The sequence below is a fragment of the Poecilia latipinna genome, unplaced genomic scaffold, assembly GCF_001443285.1.
Source record: "Poecilia latipinna isolate Pla-1442-1.1 unplaced genomic scaffold, P_latipinna-1.0 Scaffold6, whole genome shotgun sequence".
In the NCBI taxonomy this organism is placed as follows: Eukaryota; Metazoa; Chordata; class Actinopteri; order Cyprinodontiformes; family Poeciliidae; genus Poecilia; species Poecilia latipinna.
The window spans coordinates 544,195-570,914 of NW_015112622.1; the positions used below are offsets into that span (position 1 = coordinate 544,195).

The 26,720-nt window shown below is 39.2% G+C and overlaps 1 protein-coding gene and 1 long non-coding RNA gene across 10 annotated transcripts in view; both read left to right on the plus strand.

Annotated features, from left to right (window-relative positions):
* nrxn2b (neurexin 2b) overlaps positions 1-26,720 on the plus strand; it is an 825,611-nt gene that overhangs the window by 520,877 nt on the left and 278,014 nt on the right. The gene's annotated exons all lie outside the window — the stretch shown is intronic.
* Positions 18,744-24,742, plus strand: LOC106936331 (uncharacterized). The gene is made up of 3 exons (XR_001422114.1): positions 18,744-19,014; positions 22,059-22,288; positions 24,650-24,742. It is a non-coding gene; the product is annotated as an uncharacterized LOC106936331 (long non-coding RNA).

Below are 26,720 nucleotides of genomic sequence, written 5' to 3' on the forward strand. Positions count from 1 at the left end.
AATGTGGCCCTTTGAGGGTGGTCAATATGCTGAAGTGGCCCTTGGTGAAATTGAGTTTGACACCCCTGATTTAAGAGGAACGGAAAATGTCATTAAATCAGTGGAAGACGGGTTTTGCTGTAGAGCGTGAATTCAAAGCATTAAAAAACAAAATAAACTCAAAATATTAACCACATGATGGTTAATTAGATATCACATGCATTGTGCTGAAAAATAAATCATGGACTAGTAATGTGCTTTTTATCTTTTAGTTGTAAAATGCAATCCTGCATTTTACTAAGTTTTCTTAAGTTAATCAAACTTCAGCTGGTAACTAATGTGATCCAAAGTGAAGCAGCAACCTTTCCATGAATAAACAGCTCAAAAAAGAAGAAAGATAACAAATAATGATTCAAATGCTGACATATTATATATCCCTAAAAATGTATATTTATTCATTTGTAAAGTTTTTTTTTTATGTATTTGATTATAAAAAGCTAAATCTGTCTCAGTTGGATAGGAAAACTACTTTACTAGCTGCACCTTCCTGGCACCAAGTTGGGTCCTTTTTTTAAATTTCCAAACAGGCTTCATTATTTGTCTCTACAGCATAACAAGCTGACCCTGACCCTGACCCGACCCGACCCGACTTGTAGAGCAGTACGCTCCTTTCTCTCTCCACCTTATTTCCTGTTTATCTCCTGTTCAGTTAAAGCTACCAGTGCCAAAAAATCTCTAATAAAAACAAAATGGTTATAACAAGTTATTATTTAAGCTACTGTTACTTTCTTATAATCTCCAACCAATTTGCAAGTTCCTCCATAACTTCTGATGTGAAGAAGGCGTTTTTATCCACACAAGTGCTTTTTATTCGCTCTTCTTTTTCCGTCTTTGTTGGAACAATTCGTGGTGCATCGGTGTAGTAGTCACTATAATCCTCTTTTCACTGAGGTTCAGTTTAAACTTCACCACATCTAGATAGAAACGCCAATGAGGCTCTCACTTTTAGATAAGAAAACAACATAGTTATTCAACTGGTGTAACTAACAGAGTCAGTAAGTGTATTTTCATAAACGGCTCAATGCCAAACCATTTCCTTTCTGCAGATTAAACTCCTTAGGCATGTGTTGAGGTTTGACTCGGGGCTTGCGGGAGGCGACATGATGACATCGCCGACGTGTGGGGAGGATGTTCTGTCGTCCCCATCCACTGTCTATCCTGGCACATGAAAGCATTGTGGGTACGTCAGTGGGAGACCATCATGGCGTGGGCACCGCCTCCGCTTTGTAGACACAGGAGAAGCGGAGGCCGGCTCCTTAGAAGCCGTGCTGATGTAAGGCTTCTTCAATTATTTAGCCGTCAGATATTAAAGGAGCGATGCTCAGGGGGGGCCTACGTCAAGTATTTCAGTCTCCAGTGGGAGTGCCCACCATTAATAAACAAAGCGTCCTATATTATGCATGGCGGATGCCTTGAAAATCCACCACCTCTTCCACTTCACCCAACCCAGATGAGTTTTCGGAAGCAGAAGAGAACGCTTGGCAGGAGCAACATTATGAATGTATCCCACCACCCACTCCTTATCCCTCAGCTAACATTCCCTGCCACCCACCTCAGATTTAAAGTGGTTGTTGAATGTGATATGTTTCCAAATTAAGCTCTGCAGGAGCTTAGGATTACAACACTGTTGTGTTTATTAGACACAACGTTGAATAAGAATAAGTTTCATGGTTAGCTTCTGCCACATCACTTTTTATGTCTGGTAAAATCTTAAACAAATTATTACTCTTTTGCTTTTTGAGCAACCTCTGGTCCATTTGGCATTTGCATACATTCGAACCGCACCAGAGTTCACTTCAACCACACCCAGTTCTAGGTTTTTAAGCAGACCAAATTCTGTTTTTTTTTTGGTTCCATTGCGCATTCACACCTCCCCAAATGAATCAGACTCTCCAGACAAACTAGAGTTCAATTGAAGCAGACTAAACAGGGCTGTTGTGAATGCTTCCTGAAAAGTACCATCATGCTCCCATGAGGACATTCTTTGTGTCGTTTCTTTTCACTTAAGAAGAGCACATAATTTAACTTTTAAGATGTCATCAGCTTTCCTCACATATTTATTTATTATTTTGGATGAGTTTGGCTTGAATGTTACTCAGATAGCTTTCCATTATCGTGTCACTTTCAAATATTTAAATGTAATTTCCTATAAGAACTCTTGCAGTAAGAGGTAAATGTTGGTAGAGATTTCTTTTTAAGCTGTTTTTTTTTTGTTTTTTTTTTCATCTGATTTACAGAAGTAGCTACCCATAGGATTAAGCAGTACATATTTAAAGAATAGCATTCATATCTTTTAACGATAATCTTCAGGACCGCAGATTTGTTGGTGCGATTATTCTTTGAAGCAGCATTTTGTCATCGGGGGGGGGAAAAAAAAAAGTATGAGGACGCACAAGGGTTAAAATGTGATTTCCTGCTTGAGCAGAGGCATGAATTTTCTGTGTTTGAAGCAACGTGTCAGGACGGGGAAAATGAAAGTTTACTGAAGGAGCTTGACAGACAGAAACCTCCAGCTGCTCGTGCTCCTACCTCGTATTATAAAAATCCACACGCGCACACATGCAAACGCACCCCCTCGTGCTCTGCCGGCAGAAAGCTACTTCACACGGTTCAAGTGAACTTCAGAGATCGCGTCTTTGTCTGACACATCTGTGTCAGGCCTGTGATGACTGACAGACCCAGCATCCATCAGCATCATCCCCCCTTCCCCCTCCTGCTACTACCATTAAGGTGTCTACAAGTCATCCCTGTATGCAGCATCTGTATCCCAAACAGGAGGGTGGAGGATAGAAGGTGGATGGGGGTGCATGCTGTGTCAGGTGGAAATTAATAAAGTGAAGCAAAGAAATAGCTTGCAAAGCAGGAGGGCGACTGGAGAATGTTTGGTTGGAAAGTGGGGTAGAGTGAGATGAGCAGAGAATATATTCCTGATATGGAGTGTTTGAAACCCCTCCGCCATCCCCGCCTCTCCCCCAGCACACAGGAGCCCTGACACACTTATAGCCCCTCCCCAGGGCCTTTGGGATGCCATAGAAATGAAGATAGCCCTACTGGAGCAGAACTAGAGATAGCCACACCGCCACCACTTTCCCTTTTGTGCTACTCCACTCGGTGCCGCTGCTGTCTTATCCCATCCCACCAGTCATTTCACTGTGGAAATAGGTTATAGAAGTGCATCCAGGTGACTGTCCCATCTGGGGCTTCCCAATGCTGCCCAGATGGGACAGTTCTCGGCTGCAGACCTAAAAGCCATTGATATACCCTCTACTGCTTGTTTCCACTCACAACATTTAAACGGATTGTTCGTGTTTTTCTTTTTACCTACTTGTCTGTCGGTTTTGTTCATACGTTGGGATGAACTTGGTTTATTCCATCTACCTCAGGTCAATTTTCCATAGCTCTTTGTTTTATTTTATTTCTGCTTCACAATACGTCATGCCACAAACATCCAGAAAGTTTTTTACTCAAAAACACAGACCATTACATTTGGATAAACACAGCAAAGGTTGAAGAGGGAAAATTCTTCCCTCCATTGCTCAGAATAAACTGAAAACATCTATACACTTAAAAAAAAGGAAAATAATAACCTCAAAGATTTAAACAACTGTAAACATTTAGGTAAATGTAAAATATTACATGTTTATTGTTGTGCAGGTAAAAGAGATATATAATTGTGTTTTTAATGAGGGGAAAACTTAAAAAAAATTCCCCCTCAATACTTTCAGCCTGGGGATTTTGTGCATGGGTGCAAAAAGTTTGTAGAATATGGTTTTATTAGGAGTTTGGATTGGGTGTTCAGTCTTTCCTATGGGGGATGACGAACCAGTAAGGACATTATCTACTCACAGGGAGTCAAGTGAAAGCAATAACTCAAACCGGCTGTAAACGTGATTGATTACGGTGGGGAACAGCGCGAGTGGAACATTCATAACGGCGGTGGCGCAGTAAAGGCCTGTCCAGCATCATCCTGGACTCAGAAAGAGAGGACCCTGTAATCTGTCTGCGATGATAACCGGAGTGTGGGAAACCAAGTGGCTTAACCCATGGCCCGTACGCAAGACAAATCACCCGGTCTCTCATCCTCCACAGTTTCCTCCTTTTCTCCTCCTCTTCTACATGTCAACTAAGGTTTCCTCATTGGGCAGATTATTGACCGCCAATGGCTGTTGCATGTGGGTGAGCTAAGAGTCTGGCAGTGTGGTTGGAAACGGATTGTTTCACCCAGAATATCCTGCTTAAAATTGCTGTGGCAACGTGTAGAATTTCCCTCTTGACAAATATCTCGGGGAGAAATATGACATTTCATCTCCTTATTTGTTTGTGCTGGAGGACTAAATGGTCTGTTAGCTGAATAAATTTGATCTGACACCCAACACATGTCCTAAATTTGGAGAATTCACACCTAATTTGACAGCAGACTAAATTGAACCCCTTTCAAAATGTCCTCGGTTAAGCCACTTTATCATCTGTGCTGAACCCTCCTGATTGCGCAGATCTATCTTCCTCCAAATTATTCAGTCAGGATACTCATAACTGCTGTCCTCCGTACAAATGGTCTCGTCCTATTTTGGGGGTTATTGATGGCCACCCCGTTCTCTGAGGTAGGTTACATTTAACTGTCACCCAATCCGCAACTTGCAAGCATCGTTGTGTTAAGAACATTCCTCGGTTGTTTATGGTTTTGGACGTGACTGCTTCTGCTTCGATCAAATTACAGGTGTGCTTGTGTTACAGTAACTAAAAACAAGCACCCCGGCTTTAAATTACACATGCAAACAAATTAAATCTGCACAGATAAGAGGAAGCGGCAGAGGTCACGTTCCACTTAGGACATTACACAGATGTGCAAGATATAGCTTTCAGCATGTTTTAGAGGCAGTTGCTAGGAAAGTAATTAAAGCTGCATCTAGGCACTGCTAAACAAACAAGTCCCCACCTGGAGACCATTTCTCAATTGCAGGAGAATTCATGTCAGAGCCTTAGTGTGTTCATGTTTAAACTCAGAAAATCCCTTCTGATTAACATTCTCTGCTCTCCGACCACGCTCAAATGTGTTTTCCTCTCTTTCTTTTATTGAGAGCCACATAAATGGTGTGTTTGCACTGATTGGTCAGAGGGGGTGATATGTAGTCACTGTTTGCTTGGCTTTATGCTGAGGTGCAGTTCTGAGCACCACACTTGACTTGAGTCATTTCCACTGCTGAGAGCCTGCTCTCAACCTGTCAGTCAACTGTCTTGGTTTGTCAGTGTCCTCCTTCCACTCGTGGCCCCCATCTTCCTTCCTGGATTTGCTCTGTGGTTTCTCATACAGTGCAGGTAGACATAAAGCTGTCCCGGTATTGATTGGTCTTCAGTCTAAGGGAAAGGCTTTAGTCCATGCTTTGGAGATCAGAGCGCTCGAGCTATTGAGCGGTCATCAACGAGATTCATGATGGCCTCTATGGCCGTTTCCGTTCAATTGCCATGTGAATATTGAACTGACTTTTAAAATGTTGGAAAGAAAATGCGAATTAGGCATGTTTATGTCCATGTATGGCTGTAGAAAACAAAGTAGAGGTTGCACTCTAGCATGGATTACATATCATCTCCTCTGAGTTGGAGGCTTAGACCTAGAATGTTTTCATAGTTTCATGCCTCTGGTAAGGCACAGACCCACCAGTGAATGTCTGAATGTGTTTCCATCCCACACATTAATTGCTGGGAAAAGCCACAAAAAATTTCTGTGAAACTGACGAAGTTAGTTGTTGTTTTTTCCATCAACCTTTTTTAATGCGATACTTCAAGTCACATAAAAAACTGAATCATTGCTTGTTTTGCATTCATAAATTTCCCTTTGTTTGGTTTCACTTAAGTTTGACATCATAACAGATTTTGCAGGACTATTAATTGTCCTAGTAATTATTGCAATAAATGATAATATTATTAATTTGAGACCATTTTCCTTTAGGCCTGTCAAAGAAGCAATAAACCACTTAATTGAATAGTGAATTAAATCTAGCTCGATTTCTATTTGTTCTCTTTTTCAAAAAACTTTATTTTTGTAAAGAACACTCTACACTGGAACTATACAAAAATAATAATATTTAAAAAAAATGCTAAATAGAAAGTGAAAATAAAAAATCTCACACAACAGAAATCATGAATAAAATGCTTGTCCTTCAAAAAATATTAATCAGAATGGAAATTATGGAGCTCAGTTTAATTTACCATGCCATTAATTGCTTATTGCGAAACAAAAAGCAATTAATGGTCGCTGCTTTCACCAGCTTAGTTTGGTTTCTTCTGATGTTACACACCTAACTGCTGCTTCTAAACCGCCTCAAACCGTTTTCCTTGGTAGTGCTGTCGAAGATAATTTCCATTTTTAACACTTCCATAAAAGGTGTGGGATTCCATGATTATTTTAGCGAGACATGTCAGGTGATTCACACGAGCCATGAGTTGTCATTTTAAGAGTGTAAATGTGCGGTGTTCTATCAGTCTATTATGAGTCATTTGATTACGTGCAAAAATACACAAGCAACTCCCCTTGCTAAAAATGGCTTTGGTGTTGCAGTTTAACTTGAGTGTGTTTTGGAGTTAAAATGTTAAACACAACACTCACTTTATTTGGAAATGACACAAAGTACCTTTTTTTGTAAATCAAGTCGTCATCTCGCTAATCCTCCACCAATCAAATTAATTACATGGTGTGGTTTTTAGCCAGCAGAAACATTTGCTCTGTGGTGTCAGAACTAAGGAGCAATTACAACCCCAGCAGGGCACAACGGGCATTTGCCTGCTCATATTACTATATGACTCACATACAGTGCCGTTTATTTCCCTTTAGTAATTATGGTGGATAATGATGTTGGTCAGTTCACACTGTAATTTAAAACATGTGACTCTATTTGTCCTAAAATAAAATAAAAAAACTTAACAGCGTTCCAGGTACAATGTCTCCATGTGTGTCACACAAGGCCTTGTAGATGGAAGGACATGAGCAGAGTGCAGATGGATAAATGCAGGCAGAGTGGGCGAACAGGTGAGAGATGGAGAGAATTATTTTTCTCCCTTCCTCTTTTTTTTTTTTTTTTCCTCCTCCCTCAGTGCCGGGAGGTGACCTCTAGCTCGGCGATATGAAGAGAATGTCACGCAACATTACCGTTCCCTTCGCCCCAGACACAGATGAGGTTGTTTTTTTTTGTGCCATGCAGTGGAGAGAAAACAATTCTTTCCATGTTGATTAATGTCTGTTATGTGAGCAGGCAGTAGACAAAGAGGCAGTAAAGGAAAGATTGGTATCCCTTTCTACATTCCCTCTGATCTGCCACATGCATTTATCAGACCAGTGCAGAGGAGGACCACAGCGTCCAGAGCTTCCTCGCTCATTGTGTCGGGAGTATTCACTTGTTGGCTGTCCTCTCTGCTTAAAGGGCTACCATATGAGCCTCAAACTACAAGCTTCTTAAATAGGTAACAGGAATATCTAGGTGAAATCTTTGACAGCAACCGTGACTTTTTTAAAGCATTCATAATTATGGTTGAGAATGTCTAATGAGACACTGAGAGGCTGGGCTGTGTTCCATCTTGGATCATGTAGAAACAGTGACCAAGGACAGTAATGGTGAGCACTGAGCAAGGAGTCAAGAGTTGTTTGCATACTGTGGTTAATCATCAAGAAATATAGATTCCTGTAATTACCTTCGATAGGCATTCTTTGTCCCAAAAGTGGTAGGAATCCGGATGTCTAGGCCCTTTTGTTTACCTGCCTAACACAGCACTTGAGTTTAATGTCACTGTCCCCTCTTAGGGGCTGAAATCTAACCTCACATAACAGAGTTTGGATGTGGACCGGATATAAAGGCCTGTCCACAGTATTGACCTTGTAAAATCAACAAATTCTGAAGCGGTCAACTACACGACAGTAATTGAACATCAAAGCACAATCATGTGTCAGACTGGTCCAGTCAAAGTCCAGACCTAAATCCAATTGATAATCTGTGACAAATCTTTGAAATCAATCCTCACAGGTGCTCTCCATTTGTTCTCTCTGTGTTTTTTTTTTTGTTTTTTTTTTTCTGTTACAGGGATTGGGTAAAACATTTGGTCTCTACACCAGTTTTACTGTGTTTGGGTGAACTGCATGAAATCGCAACAAAATACACTGAAGTTTTTGGCTGAGGTATGAATACTTTTGCAAGGCATTGAAAATGCATTCAAATTCCGGGCAGAATTTGCCTTTAGGCATGTGTTGTATGCCAGAAATGAAGACAATATTAAGTCATAAACCGAATTTTTCATCATTTCCTTGTCAAATGCAGGAGAGGATCACTTGGGTGAAGAAAGTGAGTGTGTAGTGTTTGGACGCATGCAAACAATGTATCAGAATCCAGAAAAGATTTTAATTGGGACCTTTGAGATAATATATATATATATATATATATATATATATATATATATATATATAAAATACAGCTTCCCTGCATGTGATGCGGTGTTGATTTATTCCAAAATGTACTCATATGCTCCCTATTTACAAACTCCAGAAGGATAAATTAAATCTCTGTTTCTTTGTTTAAAGGTGTTTGCTCAAAACAACCTCAGAGCAACGCAAAGACTATAAAACTCTGTTTGGCAGTAAAAAGTTAGTGATTTTACTTTCAGTATTCCTATTTTTTACCGTTACGTATGCATCGCAATGCAAAGCCTCATCTATTTCATTGAGCCGGGAGTTTAAAGGTCAGGAGCTATGCCCCTTGTCTTGTACAGTCTCCAAACGTCATGCGAATGCGGCTGCTCTTTGGAAAACTGACAGCTGTGTCTAGCCCAGGTAACAATAGGTTCATATTCAGTCACACTGGTTGTCATACATGAGATTGTCGGTGGGAAGGAAAAACTCACAAGAACAAGCAACCGTGTCCCGACACTTATGTGGAATTCACCATCTAAATGTAAAACACAATCCAAACTGCCATTCACTGTTTGGTTTCAATACTTAATGCTTCCCTAGGGAAAATATTCAACATATATTTGCAAAATGTGTCACATCTATATTTTTAAATAAGGTAAATGTGTTGAAGAAAGCTAAACACAGTTTTAATTTAAATGTTTGGAGTTACCTACTTAATTTGAATGTCAAAGGGTTCTATTAATTTTGAACACTTAAATAGTGTAATTTATATAGATTTTAACATGCGGATTTCTTTTAACACATTTAATTACACTTTTGGTTTTGCTTTAAAAACAAAGGTTCTGGCCAGAACTTTAATATTCTCGTGTTTTTGGTACAATTATAATCATCTATTTTGTTTTTGTATATTGGACACACAACCATCCTCCGCAATGGCAATGGATGACAAAGAGGTTTGTCTTGGCCCACTGGGGGCTAATTTTTGATTCAAAAAATGATCTGGTGGGACGCTTGAAAAGACCATTGTTGTGTTCAAGTTATGCTAAAAGGAGTTAGCCTATTGGCGAAACCATTACTGTGTAGAATAGCATCTCAATGCCAACCATGTTGCAACCCAGATGTCCCTGACATTAAAAACGCTTCTAAATAAAATAAGTATCTTTCAAAAAGGTTCCATGAATGATCATGGGTTCCTCAAACACTTAAAAGTTGAATGGGTAGGATAGCACTTCCCATCGATCTGATGTCTGTATACACTAGATAACATTTAACAAATATTGTAACAAATATTTTGGTCATTGAGCTCATATGTCTATTAATTCTGTAATTTAGAAGCAAAAAGCGTTTTTGAATGGAAAATGTTGCCCTTTTTTTACTAATATGTAGATTAATTAAAAAGTGATAAATTGCAATAAATCTGTCTCAGACCCTGCAATTAACTGGATCAAAATTTTTAATAGAGTCCCACCACTATTTTCTATATTTAGAAGTGAATTGGATGTTGAATAAAACAGGACAACTGAAATTATCAACTACAAAACAGGCAATGTTCAGGCCGGGGGTCAAAGATGCTCAAATGGTAGCTTCTGTTGTCAGGATGAGAGAAAGAAACATGCCAAAACACTATAATTCTCCTGTCAGTAAACCCACGTCTTAGTGTTGCGCTGCTTCATTGTGTGGGATGTCCTTGAGTCCCGAGTAAATATCAGCTAAAGATTAGCATTTATCTCCTCTTCCTCCTTAACAACAAGGTATTTTCTCACTCCATGCATACAGGCTTTTAATTCACAATCAAATCCCAATAAGAGGAAGTTAGAGTGGATATTCTCCTGCCAATCATGCATCTGCTTCATCAGTTTGTTTAGATTGAAAGTCACCTTTCCAGATGCTCTGTTGCTAGCATTTCTTTCACCCACTCACAAAAAATATGTGCAAAAAAAAAAAAGAAAAACAAAACACATACACATACACTGTACCAAACCACACATATTTTCCTCCCACTCTGCGCAGTGTGAGAAACCTTTTGTCAGTTTGCATCTTTCAAAAGGTATTTACATGGCACTTTGAGGGATGTTCATGCACAAAAACAGTGCGATGAGTGTTGCACGACTACTCATTCTGCTGAGGGACTCAGTTTCACAAATTGTATCTCACATGCACACAGTCCCCCAAACTGTAACTATATTTCTTCAACTCCCAAGTCTTCTCAAATATAGCCACTGTTCCGTGAAGTGATCCCCTACTTTCTACTTTTCTTGCAAGATTCACTCTACACCAAGTACATTTCCAGCTGGCTTTAAGTTTACATCAATAACTATTGTCTGGAGACTCAGCTTTGTGTCACTTTGCCTTTCAAAAACGGTACAAAAACGAGTACCGTTACTCTATAAGCGACTGACATTTGATGCCACTGTCCATCCGTCCGTTAATTTGTTTGAGATCAAGCTGAGGGGGTAACAGTTCAAAGAAATAAACCCAAATATTCCTTTGTCAAGTGATTCCTCCAGAACTTTTTTGTGTTTTCTCACATGGGAACATGTTCAGAAAACAGAGAGCACCCGTGAGACATTCTGATCAGATGCCTGGACCATCTGAACTTGTTTTAAATGCAGAATAGCAATAGCTCTACATCAATATTCTCATGAGTGAGCGCATCACTTTGGTCTCTCAGGCAGAATCTAGGTACCCTACAAAGAAATCTAATATCAACCACTTGTATTCAGAATCATTTTCTTTTGGTCAAGATCCATATCTAATGACCATTGGTGAGTGTTGAAGAATAGATGGATAGCTTTGAACTTCAGTTTATTTATTTATTTACCATTACAGACCAGGGCTCACATAACTGCTGATAAGGGCTTGTCTCCCACTCCATCTTATCATCCCACCCATCAAGATACAGGAAACTGATTGGCTTGAGGCAAAAGCTTGTATCTCGATTCAGAATTCAAGATACAATCTTCACCTTAACATGGTGGACCGGTTTGATAACCACTGTGGTCCTGGGTGTATTTCTATCTGTGTTCGGGGGGTTGTGCCTCCTATGTCAAACTAAATTTAAGGGCTGTCAATGAAGGAAGACTAACACAAACACTACTTGACACATTGTAGGAGAAACAGGCAGTCTCCTGAAGCCACCCTTCATGGGACGATGGAGGGGGCAAACCACATTTTGATGGTAGTTTGCCCCGTAATCGATGGGTTGTCGGTCCAATCCCCTCTCCACTCGCCTGTGTTGTTGTGTCCTTGGGCAAGACACTTTACCAGCCTTGCCTGCTGGTGGTCAGAGGGTGTGGTGGTATCAGTGCATGGCAGCCTCTCATCTGTCAGACTTCCCCAGAGTAGCTTCCCACCATCAGTGTGAGTGTGTATGTGAATGGGTGAATGACTGTCTGTGGTATGAAGCGCTTTGGGGTCCCCTAGACTTGATAAAGCACTATACAAGTGCAAGCCATTTACCATATACCCTCCAGGCTGACTTCAGAGGGGAGGACAGGGGACTATCCAGTGAGTAATTGGTGGGTAAGCTTTGGCTTCTGGTTACACTGTACTCAGCCTAAAATTGCAACTGGATATCTAAGTTAGATTATATGGCATTCTCTCTGATTACAGAATGTCTCCTCAACATTCCTTTGGATTGAGATCGCCCCTGATGTTGACAAGTTCCATTTTTACGGATTTGTCAAGTTTTTCCTTGGTCCAATCCAAATGATAAACTCACAAATGCATGTACCATAAACGTGGCTCAATCTAAGGGGAAAAGCATAACTTTCCAAAACTAGAAGATTTATTCCCAACAATCATTGTTACAACAAAGAAACAACTGATTAAACACAAATCAATTCTTCATACACTTTGCAGCACCACACGCAATCCTCTCTTTTAGTAACCTTCATACCCAAGTCCAAGAACTCTAAGTCTAACATTACACTATCCAAGGGTCACACTGCCACATACTCTCAGCTCCCCGACAATGCCTTGATGCGTTCAGGCTGACCACTGTCTCCATTGATTCTTTCTGCCCTCTGCTCCATCTCCCCCCCTGCCAGTTCTGCAGTATTCCACCATTAGTGATGTGTGGCTGGGAGGTGTTCAGGGCTGCAGCTGCAGCAGCTGTCAGCGGTACAGTGGACACTCTTAATTGGCTCCCCAGGGACAGTGCCCTTGGTGGAGCAGAGTGGGGCGGTTCCAGTAGTGGCATGCCTTGCAGAACCACCGCTAGTGCAGGCCTAGTTTAAACCCCTGCTGAACATGACTCTTATTTGCATTATAACACTTTAAAGATTAATCATAAGGAATTAAAATATGCACACGTAAAACTGCATGACGTAAGCAACAGGTGCGTTTTGTAAGTCTAATCGACCATCCTCACCTGGTGAATTTAGTGGAGCTGTTGCTACTACAAGAGCACAGCTGGTTTGTTCTGAGGAAAGATGAGAATGGCATCAAAAAGGTTTCTCTCTGATGTCAACTGTCAAAAAGAATCCACTGACAGGCAAAAGTGCTTTCTGTTTCCATAGCCCGAGAATCAATCTCATAACTTCTTTATTATGTGGTGCAGACATTCACGCAGACCATGTATTTTCCATTTATCATCATTTTTGAGTTTCAACCCCTACTTTACCTTCATAATCCTCCATCTTTACATTCTTTTTTTTTTTTTTTTCTTTCCTCCCCTTGATGGCTTTGCGGCTCTGCAGAAGGATGAGGCGGTGAATGTAAACATCTGCTTTCCTCCCTCCTTCATTTTTATTCTGTGCTTCTGTTTTTCAGGCCGCGCTCCTTTTTGCCAGATGCCCCTGATGCACTTAAATTCCCTCTCTGTATTCCTTCTATTCCTCTCTCTCTCTCTCTCTCTCTTTTTTTTTTACCACATTATTTATCTTCTAACTTTCTCTTTGCTGGCACCTCATCTGTTTTCTTTTTTTTATCCTCCTTTCCATTCTGTTTTATCTTTATGCTGTGGTTTCCTCATTACCATTGGTGCAGTTGAAGCTTTTGCTTTCACCTTTTCTGCTCATTGGTCTCGTGCTGTCTTTGAAATGATACCCCAAACAAGCTAAAAGTTATATTACTCCCTGCTATTACATAATGTGTAATAGCTCAAATGTCTGAATTCTCAAAGCATTTTTCAATGTTTCCCTAAAATGTCACATATACACATAAGGAAGGGTCAAAGTGTATGGTCTAAATATATCACATAACCTGGACCTCAACACCAACAGGACACAAGAGGAAGCCCAGACAGAATGATGTCCAGGTCTAAACGCTAATGAACAATATTTATTCACCATTCTATTAAGTGGTACCCAATTAGCAAGGAGTGGATAAGGAGAAGTATCTTAACAGTGTGATATTTTCATAATGTCGGTTTTCTTGGCATTTTCAGCTGATTTGTTAATTAAACTTGCTGGGTGGATGTTGAAAGGTGGAGTGGGGGGAGGGAGGGTCATCTGAGGGTGTGTGACCTTTTAGTTTAATTTGTTTTTGTATTTCCTTTTTCCGTCGGTGAGTAACCGCTCAAGAAGAGAGGGCTGAACCTGCAGCTATATAGTCTCCTGGTTGGCAGGTTCCTCACATGTTATGGAAACACTGTCACACAAGCACATAGACAATTCAACTCCAATTTAATTCAGTGATGATTTATTTTCTCAAAAGGAAATTAAATGTTTTTGAAGTATATTGTCAGAGTCGATGTTGATGCTGTAGATAAGATTCAAGACTTTTAGCAGTCTTGAATCTGAATAAGCCTCTGACCAAAGTCACTGTAGCTTTATGAACAGCTCAATATCCAGAGATAAACAATATTTCACAGTATGGATGACAGCATCAGTTGTTGACAAGCCCTGTTAATCCACGTCATTTGCTCTTGCCACTCCTCTTTACGTGAACATACAGTTAGAAACCAGGACATAGAGATGTTGGAGTTGGGGATGTGGTCCTGTATCTATTGTTATCATAGTTAAGTATAACAATTCTCCAAAAGTAAAACAGGAAGAGCTAAAATGCCTCCAAGATTCGCAGCATTCAATCAATCAATCAATCAATCAATCAATCAATCAATCAATCAATCAATCAATCAATATTTCAAACAATCAAATTTTATTTGTATAGCACATTTCAGCAGCAAGGCATTTCAAATTGCTTTACATAATTAAAATAAAAACAGCATGTGACATTGATTAAACAGTGAGAAAGAGAAAGACAAAACCAGTTGGAGTAATTGTCCAAAAAAAAAACAACAATACCTCCAACATAAAAATGATGAGTATAAATGAAATCAGAACTATTCTAACATGTTGCCACCATAACCAGTGCTATCCTAGAATTTTACAGAAAACAAATATGCATCAGCTAAAATGGACTTGCATTGAATTATTAATGAAATTATGTAGTCATAGAGTGAGAAGTGAATTGTACATAAATCTAACCGCAAAACACAGACAGTCACAAAAAGAAAATCAGTTGACACAAACTGTGACCTAACCATAAAATGTCCAGGAACGTTCTCTGACTCTCTACACCTAAAGAAACAAGAATAACAATGTAATCTTAAACCAGTTTGGCTAAATATTAACAGGTTGCACGTTTCCTATTGTGTCCTTATTGTAGCTTCTACTTTCAGCTGATCCTACATGTGTTCAGTTGGAGTCACCTGTCTTAGCACAGTAGGATCTCAAAAAATGATGAAGGCAATTAATAGACACATTAAAAGCACATTGCTTGAGATGCCAGGGTGCTGTGTCAGGAGGGGTAAGACATGCTGATGCAGGATCTCATTGACATACTGCTGTGCTACATTGGCCCCCTGAATCACTAAAAGATATAACCTTTAGTTGCACGCTATGGCTCCCATGACACCATGAGTCATTAGAAAAGCAGAATTAGATTCCTCTCTAAACAGAATAAGGATACCACTCATCATCAGTCAGTGTCTTCTGGTTGTGGCACCAACCGAAACATTGGGGTTAATGCCAGCCTTGCATGTTAGTCTTTAAGTCAGTGCGGTACATCATAGACCATCTAACATGCAGTGTAATGATTGTTTTCTTGAGAGACTTGAATCTGTACAACATCCATGGAGCCCTAAGCACTTCTGGTAACAACTGTTTCTTCACACAGGACGTCTTGAGTCATTAGAAAAGCAGAATTTGATTCCTCTCTAAACAGAATAAGACTACCTCTCTTCTGGTTGTGGCACCAACCCAAACACTAGTGTTAATGCCAGTCTGTGTATTCTAGCATTTTAGACAATGATTGTTCTTAGGTGTTGCTTGTCTTGAGCCTTCACAACGTCCGTGGTGCCCTAAACACTTCTGGTAACTTTCACATCTGTCATTTCATGACACAACCATTTATGCCTGTTGTAAATGTAATTACATCCTTAGGAAAATGACTCGTACAGATTATGTGCCAAATTAATCCACAATTTAATCATTCCTACTGGCTGCTTACCTGTTTTTGGAAGTAAGCATATTTGAAGACTAAGTCATCCATTCTCACCTTTTAGCATTTAGTAGCCCGGGTGCATATCAAGATTTCCTTAAGTATGGCCTAACTCAATCATATTTGTTGCTAATGGAACTACCAGCAGTGTTTCACCTGAATGTCTTTCCTGTCTCAGTGCTGTGATTATACATAGCAACAGTTGCCACTGGCTGCCCGACAAATGTAAAAACGATTAATACGTAATTATATCTTGGAGCATAACAGAAGGATTTTTCTTGAACGTTTTGACTGTCTTGAAGTTAAATATATTTTTACAAGCTGTCGCAGGTGTCAGAGAAAGCTGTCATGTTCACATGTTTTTCAAAATTCTCACCTTTCAGAATAAGCAAATCTTTTGCACCGAGCCGAGGCTGATTACCGCATTCCAGCAGGGTTTTAAAGAGAAGCTTGAAGGTCAGCTTTATTTTGGCTCGTTACAGAAATCACAGACATCAGAAACGCACACTAACTGTTCAGACATCTGCTGCACATTTATTCCAACGAAATCCAAATTTATCCATTTTGCATTTAATTAATAGATGATCCAGGTCGGTAAGTCCGTCCAAATAATAGAATGACCTTTTTCTTCAGTGTTTTAGTAAACTGCTCATTATCTGTGCTTCGGCTTGCCAAGTACCACTCATAGCTGCTCTCTGTGTTCTAATATGGCCGTCTAATGAGGTACATCAGGAGCATACTTTTGAAAGTACTGTGCTTTTCATCTTTTACTTTTCGATTGTTGTTAAAATATAGAATTCAATGACTTTTAGCTGCAACGCAACATTTCAGGTGTGGTTGAATCACCACAAAGGACATTATGTGCCAATTAGTTGACGGGCAGCCATGAAGTTCAAAACTGAAAGTGAAGTAAAATGATTAAAAACTAAGAGAAAAAAAAGGTCTACACAGGGTAAGGGTGTCATTTTGGCTCCATGCAAAGGTTTTTAGATTTCAAGAGGCTCTTTCTGAGCACTGTGTCCCTTATAATTGATTACTGCTCCTATTAGTAGCCTAGATGATGCTCTGATGGGAACCTATGCCTCGGATGGTATGATAAACAACAGAGACAAAGTCTGAAAAATAGTGGGAGAAGGATTTTTTTAATATGAATTCCTTATAGTTAGATGGCTACTGAACATATTTTCCTGTTGTCCTTTGGAGATTGAATTATTTCCCTAAAACTCTAAAACTTCTGATGTTTCAAGATGGAAAGCCATTTTCTGGTTAAACCAGATCAACCAGAATATAAAGGGCAAGGTACATGAAAGCATATTATCTATGGTTTGAACATTTATTGGAGTGATGCTCTTAGAAACTGGAGCTCTTGAGGGTTTAATTTCCCAGTATTGTTTATGTTAAAATAAACAACTATGGAGGTGTTTGCTAATTGCTGCTGGCTAGTCTGAAGGAGCTGAGTGGGGGACGGGTGTTCTGTGAGGTGGAAACTGCAGCTCTGATGAAGAGCTAGAAGGTGGTACTAGGTCCAACCAGGTGTTCTGCCCAGCTGAGTGGTTGACACAGGAGATTAAACGATTTCTCAGACATTAATGAAAGAATCAAGGCAACACTTTAGATATGGGGATAATATTAGAACATGATGTAAAGTTTAAAAAAGCCCATTTCAAATTATATAGTCTCCTTACCACTGAAGGTCCAGAGCTCTGCTAGGAGCCCAGAGGGTAGGATCTGGGTAATTACATCAAGCATAATGAACTTGCGTTTGCAGGTATCATACTTTGGCCAATGGTAAAACAAACAAACAAACAAAAAAATCCTATTCTGAAAACTGCTTGTGGCTGTAAAGGCGCAAAAATCTAAAAAATGTATGTGTGTTTCAAAATATATGATGAAAGGTGAATTTTAGAGTAAGTTATGCATTTTGTGCATCTTAAAGTTTCTTCAAGTAGAAAATGATACCAGAAGAAGACAAAGTAACTTTATATAACCATTACTTCTGAGTATATCTGGATTTGTGTTACTGATAATGAAATTTCAACAGTTCAAACCCTAAACTTGCATACATCACACCGAGGGCCATGAGCCATTGACAGATCTTGGCATGGAAATCCCATGAGTATATGTGCCAAGCTCTGGTCCAAAGTGCCCAATGGGATGAAAGGAGAATTCTTCCACCAACTGTCCTCCGTTGCTCCTAAGTAAAACTCAATCCCATTGTAATATAGCTTATTATTACATGGACAGATTTACACCCCTTCACATGCTAATACACTTTGAGAATGTTAACCGTCACTGCAACATGTGTTGGAAGACAAAACGGCACAGGAACTGTTGCATGTCTCCCCAAGAGAGCAAGATGGATCCTCTCAGTCAGGATTTTAGACATTTCTATTCATGTCACCTCTCTCTGTTGAACCTAATGGATTTTTCCCTGCAGTATGTCTTTATTGTCTAATGTACAATAATGCCTTGGATGTTTTATGAGCTCGACCTAGCGAGCAGACAGAGAAAAAAGTAACGGCGAGGCTGATTGATGGCTAGGTAGTTGATGGATATAACCATATGGAGGAGGCAAGTTGATGGGGGGAAATGGGGAAAATGCTGAGCCGTGGTGCAGAAAGCTACATTAGACGTCTAATGCTGTTCCGCAGACAGACATCTGGGCAATAATGTCTTGTACATGTGTTGTGTCTTATTGTGGTAGATAATGATTTCTGTGAACACGCCGTACGTAGAACGATTTGGATGGAAAGGGTTCTTGGAATGAGAAAATGTTCGATCCCAAAAGAAATATGGAGGACTAGAATAGAACCGCGCTGCTCATGGTGAGAACCTGTTGGAGTAGCTCTGTTACGTTGAAGACTTTTGTTCAGAATCATTTTAGCTAAGGCATCACATGTCCAGAAAATGGTTCTCTTTCCTTTTGAATGCTACGCAACTGGAAAGATTTTTGCTTTTTAAATTATTTGTGGACCTTTGTTATGATGCGTAACCATGGTAACAAGGTGGGTTTTTTGTTTTTTTTCTTTTTTACAACTGAGAGAAGATTAGAAAGAGAGGGAGGAAAATCAACCCAACTTATCAATTGATCACATCTCTGACAACTATATCTCTCTGCCCGGCTTTCTAATCATATGGTAAATCAGAGATTCAATGGAAAAGCAAAAGAGGTGGATTAGCAGCACTTGCTGCCACCACCAGGTCATCCAGGCCATGCTACCATGAAATACAACCTCTGGTGTTTGAATTTTGAGCTATTAGCTTGTCATGATTCTCATGTCATACAGAAACATTGACTTTAGTCAGAGGCTTCTTCAGTCTTGTTTCAAGTATACTTGAAGATGATATGAGTTTCGACATTTAATTTCCCTTTGAGATCATTAGCTCTTGTTAAAATATTACTTTTGATAGACATTAGCTCATTACTTTAGGGCAAAATTTAGCTTTATACTTTCAATATTGGAGCAAGACCCAGAGAAACTCCTTTTAGCTTACAAATCTAGAATGAACTTAGAAAGTACCATATACTCAACAACCCAGAACAAGAATCAAACATGGAGAACCAACATTTTGTTTTTTATTGTACACATCTGGAGCTCAACCTGGAACAACTAGATCTAACATTTAGTTTTATACTTACTGACAGAATCAAACATGGAGAACCAACTTTTAGTTTTATCGGAACAAGAATCCAGAGAAACCCCTACTAGTTTATAAATGATGAACTAATTATTCTTATTTGTAATAAACATAGGGAGCCAATATGTAGTTCTATGCTTTTACTTTTCTGTCTTTCCTTTGGCTTGCTGTTTTATTTGTATTTCCTTCTAATTCATGTAAGGCACTTTGAAATGCCTTGTTGCTGAAAATGTGCTATATAAATAAAATGACCTTACCTTAGCTGGTCGCTACTTTCACGTGTTTGAAGATTGTTGAGAAAAGCACATAAAGTAGGTTTCATCAATCAGAGACGGGCCTGCAGCAGCCAATGCATTCTCTCTTCTGTCACTAGTGGTTTTTATTGAACACTATATAGACAGGAAACAAGATGGAGGAAAAGTAGGAAGACACATGGGCAGCTTAGTCGTAACCTCTGAACATGGAGCGTGTGCTCTACCAACTGAGCCACCCAACAAACCATGAATTTCATTGTAAAATGTGAAAAAGTCGTAGTAAAAATCTTTTATTTTTTTTAAATTGGTCAATTCAAATTGGATGCATATCTATCTAAGAGTGCAACAGGTTTAAAATAACAGCATACCAACTACAAGTACGAGTCTGATGAGTTTAACTTTTAAAATAATGCTTTGAAAATGCTTCAGGTTTTGTTTAGATCCATTTTTTTCACAGCAATGAGTTTGTTAGTGGCATGTAGCATGAAGGGATGGTTCAGCACTCTTGTTCAGAAAAAGAAATCTGTCCTTGTCTCCTTTCTGCTTTCAGTGCTTGGCTGCACTAAGTACCCATCTGCAGGTTCACATGCAGCAATTCAGAGATAGTCAACCAGGGATCAGGCCAACAGCCACGACCCGTCAGACGTCTTTAAACTTCACACCGAAAAGGAACTAAAACCAGATTCTCATCAGGCGTCATTTTTCAAAGATGTTAATCTCAGTTTTTTTCTTTGAAACCGCCTTGAAATCGTCCTTTTTTTTCTCCCCATTCCCTGGAACTGGAGCTCACCAGAGGAACGTGGTGTGAGACATGTCGTGATTATCCGGTCACAGCGTCACGGAGGACGGAATGAGAAACACCTCCTCTGCAGCCATTTAGAAATCCTAAAGAGATGAAAGCGAGGTGAGAATCCTCTGGCAACACTGGCTGGAATGGTCGATAACTCTTCTCTGCGAATGAATCGGGGCAGAGGCCTCGCCTGCTGATAAGTTCTCACTCTGCCAGCTCTGTGGATGACATTCCATAGGAGACTTTGGGCGATACCCCTCTTCTTAAGCCCAGTTCAGGTTCTGTCTCATTTTCCCCTTCTCCATAGACTCAGTCCTCTCTTTTCTTCTGAAGTCCTCATCAGGGGGCCACGCATCTTTCACAGTCACTAGTCTTTAGCCCCCCAATCCTCTTAGCTCCTGGAAGCTGCTCTCCTTCTGACACGGTGCTGACGTCTGCAGCATGAAGCCCATCAGATGTGTGTGAGGAGGGGAGTGTGCCGTCTCTCCCAGCTGCTGGGTCTTCATTTTATAGTAGAGTGAGACAGAAATTTCCCAGTGTGAATAACAATAATAATGCAGCATTGTATCGAGGTTTTAGATACCTTGATACAATCGAGGTATCTAAAACTTACCAAACCTGAAACTGAGAAAAAAATTTTTGTTAACTGAAATAAATAAAAAACTGTAATGAATGGGGGAAAACTAACTTGTTGGAACTATATCTTGTGGTTATAAAACTAAGGCATACAGACATTAAATATAATGTCCTTAGTTTTTGTGTCTATTTTCCAGCTGTCAGCAAATTATGCTAGTCTGCAAAATGGCAACGACAAAAGTAGAAGTTTGGAGAAAACATAAGTCATTGAGTTGTTTAACAATATTTTAATACCTTTATTGAAAATGGTGTCTTTTGTTGAATATTCATAGCCCAATAAATGTATACATAATCACAACACAATACATTGTTCTTATTGAATTCTGCACCTAAAAATGAGCCAAAGTATAAAAAACAAAAACTTACTACCACAACTAATAAAAAGTAATCTGAAAGCAAACTATGTTTAACTAATAAAAAAATAGCAAACACACTCTAAAAAGTAATTAAAACTAACTGAATCAGACAGTCACAATGAAATAAATCTAAACCACAGTGGGAAAACTAAAACTATTGTAACCTTCTGCTCTGAGTGTCCAGTGATCAGGTTTTGACTTTTACTTTCATTTTGTAGCCCTGAATCCTAAAAAAACCCAACTAGGTGTTCAGGGGTTCTTCCTCATATGAGTGGAATCGGTGGAATAAAGCACCAATTACCGCAATTATCACTGTTGATTCTTTGGCACTGTTGGTGTATCATTCACAAGATAAATTAAACAGACATCTGTGTTTGTATTGTTTTATTTTTTTGTTTTGTTTTTGTTTTTTTCTGCTTGCTGCTCTTTCTGTGAAAAGAAGATATTCTGTTGTGCAATCTGTGTTACTTCTTGGTCCTTATTTGTCTTAAAATATTGCTTTTCAGGCTTTTGGGGATCAGGGATAAACAGGTTGAAGCCACAAAATAAGGATAAAGAAAAGGGAAGAGTCTCTGAGACAAAGAGAGAGGATAAAAGTTGCGAAACAAAGAAGAGCTTTGAATGTAACTTCTGTGAGGAAACAGAGGCATTGCCATGGGAATGCAACAGAAAGGATATAGAAAGAAGTTATCGGTGCAGGGGAAGTTGTCTCAGTTGTTCTCTAAAGTGTTTAAAGGTAAGAATCACCACTTTCTTCCAGTTAAACAAACACTGGATTAAATTAGAGAACACAATGACTGAGACTGTGATTCCTGATTCTGATGAACATGCCTCATGCCTTGGTGAGCTCACGTCTGCTAATCTGCTAATAGGGGAGCTAATTTTTTGCTTAGCGCTTTGCTAACTTTGAAGCGCACTTAGCTTCCTCTAAATTTATTTGTTCTGGGTAAGTTCTAAGGCAATAACTTACTTGACAGTTTTGTAACATTTCAGTTGAATGAAGTTTGATGTCTGTCTTGAAGTTTGTTGATCGATTAAGAACTTGGACGTTAATTTTACAGAGCAGTTCTGTTTCCTCTACTCACACGCTCTCTTTGGCTAACTTTATTTCAAACAAGAGACATATAGAAACAAAATAAAACAGTAGAGAATAAGATATAAGCATAAATACTAATTCAAAGGGCATTATAGGGCATTTAAATAAAAAATTAAATTGGTGCTCGACAGTGGAAGTTTTTTAGAGTTAGCACTTTGGCATTAGCTTCTCAAAATACCCTGTTGGAGTAACGCTTTGTGTAGCTAACGTGTATGATCAATCCTTTAGAGTTAGCATTTTAGTTAGCTGTGCCAACTGCTGCCTGCTTTAGTTTTTTACTTTACATTGATTTGGTGCTGCCTGCTGAGACGCTAGAAATGTTTCTCACTTTTTAATTGAGTCTTGTTTGTGTTTGTTTTTGCTCATCAGTAGCGAAAGGCTTCAGGTCAAGCTACACGTTTTTTTTTTCTATCACTGATTTACTTTATTCCTTTCATTTTTAGAAATAAAAACAGAAGATTTAAAATTACCCTCGAGTGTTAGAAAGCTCTTCCAAACCTTGATCTTTGAAAAACGTGTGTGTGGAAAATCTTGGCTGGTTGTATTCATCCAGGAACAAGTGCAGCAGATCCATTGAAATATTCAAACTTTATCTTAAAAGTAGTCTCCTGTGTGGGTTTCCATTCTAGTGTGAATTGGACCTCGGTGTTCGAGCCTACGCGTCATTAGAATGGGTCCACACACACGTTACAATAAAGTATTTCACCTTCACTGTACTGCATTCATTCAGACTCACGGTCACTTGTTCAAATCTTTTATAACTTGGCTTTTTTTTTCTCTTTACCCGAATGTATTTGTTGAGTCATATTATACTGCAAAGCCAAAAAGATTCATTTTAAATGCCAAGGCTTTCCCATTGGAAAATATAACCTAGGTACGGTAATGCTGTATGCACCATGTGTAGTTTACATGACGAGGCACTTTGTTCAGTGATGCTCAGCTTAGAAATCCAGCCTTGGTTTAATAAGAACTGGTCATGTAGTTTTAATAGCACTTTTCTCTCCCATTAAGAAGCAGAAGGATGTGTGAATGGAAGCTGTTCTAAACTTCACTGAAATAAGCTGATGAGGTTCTGGCAGAGACAAGCAAACGATACAATGAAAATGTAAACTAGCACAGGCTGTTGACTAGTATGCAGTCATAAATTAGTTTTAGCTCTTTATTTGAACAGTTAACATGTTTTTTGTGAAGTCTTGTTTATTTTAGACTGTGACATAAGCGATTCATGTAGTGGTCAATGAACACGGGTTTCTATTAGTACATGGGAAATATAGCATAACTTCTAGTTAATATCTCAATTTAGGATTATAATATTATTGTCTAAATGTGTACTGTATCCTTCTTAGAAAATCTTTAGCTCTTAATACTGACAGCACTCATTGCAAACAGCTAAAAATGTCTGAGCCCCTGTTCACACGACATTTCCAAAAATGCTTCCCGGAAAAAATTGTGGAAGTGAGAGCTCAAAAAGCCCTGGAAACAATGTAGTGTGCATACCAGGCCTGTAGGAGGCGGTGGATCTTTGTGAACTTTCTGATCCAAAGGCGTGTTTTTGTAACCACTCGCTTGTAAAGAGGTGCACATATAATCATGAACATGAAGCATAAGTGACATAAATATAGCCACAGTTTAGCATGCTAACTTTACCAGAACTGACCACAGCAAATGATCTAAAGAGGTGCAGCAACAAAGATCGAATACTGAGGTTCGCCATTGTTGTTGTGCTTTGTGCAGGCGAAAACTGAGCCCAGATCCACAAACGCTAGAAGACGTGAGTGACGCATTATTTTCAAGCGATTTTGGTTTACGTTTACACTGGTATGATTAGCGTTGTTTCTAAAACGTCGCTTGTCACAAGAATGGTAATTAAAAAAAAAAAAGATGTGCTAGTGAAGCCTCAATGGAAATGCAATGAAATTGAATGAAGTAGTTTTCATTAACTGTGATGAAATGTTTGTTGACTGTAGATGTTTAAAATCTGCTCTTTTCTTTTCCCGGCAGAAGCATCAGCATCCAGGAAAATGAAATATTTCATTCAAAATAAGGTTAATTGGAAGATGGCCCCCAAATAAAACTCCTCCTGGTGCAACCTTGGTCTGGCTCTGATGAGCCTTTCCGAGCAAACTCAAATGTCAATTTTGAATAAACTTTTCTTTTTTCTTGTAAACATACTCAAATCAACTTTTTTTGTGTGCTGCCATTGAGAACAGCTGTCAACATAAAAAATATATAAAAAATACTCACAAAGCTGCCCTTATCTCGCCGCCATGTGCTTTTTCTTATCAGTACATTTTTTTGTCACTGTGAGGCTAGATATACTGACAAGCCTGTTCATATAGAATTTACAGTAATTGGTCTTTTTGTCAGTGTTTTACAGGGGGAAAAAAGCTCAATATTTTTAATAAATGGCTTGATTCAGTGTTCCCTGGGCCTCTAATGGTTTGGGGCGTGTAGTGTGGGCGATTTATTTCTGTCCTGTGTACATGTGTTTGCAGCCTAATAATGCAGTTAAAAGCAGTTCTTGCACTGAAGCTTCTCATACCTGTACAGCCATTTGGATGATTCTGATTTAGTCAAACATGGCAACTATCAATAAAAACATTCAATGTGTTATAGGCATTTTGTACTCAAAAGAAAGAAAAAGTTGTTTTATGTGTTTTTTTTTTCTTTTTTCGAAAAACAGCTTTGATTTAAGTAGTTCTTATGAACACATTTAAATGCAAATCCATTTCCATCTTAGCTTTACACCATTGTTGGCTACTGCGTGGACGTGTGCTTGTGGTGTCGGTGGTAGTGCTACTTTGCTCTGGGGCCGCTCATTCTCGAGCTGTGCTTAAAGCATTTGGCATTCCATGTGGAAGATGGATATGGATATATTTCACAAAGGCGCCAAATGAGACTGAGGTGGTGAAGAGTGGCAGAGGGAAATGGGGAATTTGATACGAGGAAAGATTGGATGTGCCACCTCAAGAGGAGTATTAATAGCAGACTGCATCTGGATATGATACAAGAGGTCGATAAACGGAACGTCACATGAAATGTTAGATTTCCTACAGAAGAGACACGTATGGTGTTGTAGGATGTGTCTATCGTCTAATCTCCAGCAATTTCGAGGCGAGAGGCGGGGTACAGGTCACCAGTGCATCACAGACACCAATGTACATACACACTCATACCTAAAGACAAGTTAGAGAGACCAATTAACACAATTGTCATGTTTTGGGAACTTTTGCATCAGTCCAGCCTCAAGAACTAATTCAGTTCACATGAGATAAAAATCATAGATCACCACTCAGACATCCTGAACTATCAAAATAAACTGGTTGTCCTGTTTTTTGGAGGGAGGGTTTATTGTAATGAAATCATGACCACAGTCATTAATTACCACATTAATCTTATGATCACATAGATCTTGCGTGTTCAATTATGTCTTGTTTCACTGGGTTCCATAAACCATATTCTGATTTGGCTGAATTTCCAATAAATTTGCTTTCTTTTAAAATATGAGAGCACAAAAATATGTTCCAAAAACTGTTCCAAAAGAACTCTGGATGTGTTTAATCCGTAAGAACTAAATGGAGTTCACTCCCATATTAGTTTGTATTAGTATTAGTTTAGAAATCGGGGTGTAGTGATGGACTTGGACCTGAATCTTCAGAATCACATAAAGACAGTTTGAAACCCAAAGAACAAAGACTAATACTTTGTTGTATCCACCTTCCAGACCAGTCAGGTCTTCTGGTTCTGCTCTGCTTCCTGAGATCCAGAACCAAACATGGAGATCAGCATTTAGATTATGTACCAAAACTCTGGAACAACTGCAAAACAGCCAAAACACCAAATTCCTTTAACTTGAGGCTTAAATTTTCTTTGATTAGCAGTAACCGGAGCATTGATCAACATTTGATGTGTATTTGACAAAATGTAATGGCCATTGCTTGTTACATAATTGGTGACTGTAGGATGTTTTTATGATGTAAAGCATTTTGAACTGCTTTGTTGCTGAAATATGAAATACTCAGCTATCTGAAGGTAACAGAAAAAAGTCGGAAGCGACAGAATGTGTTCCGGT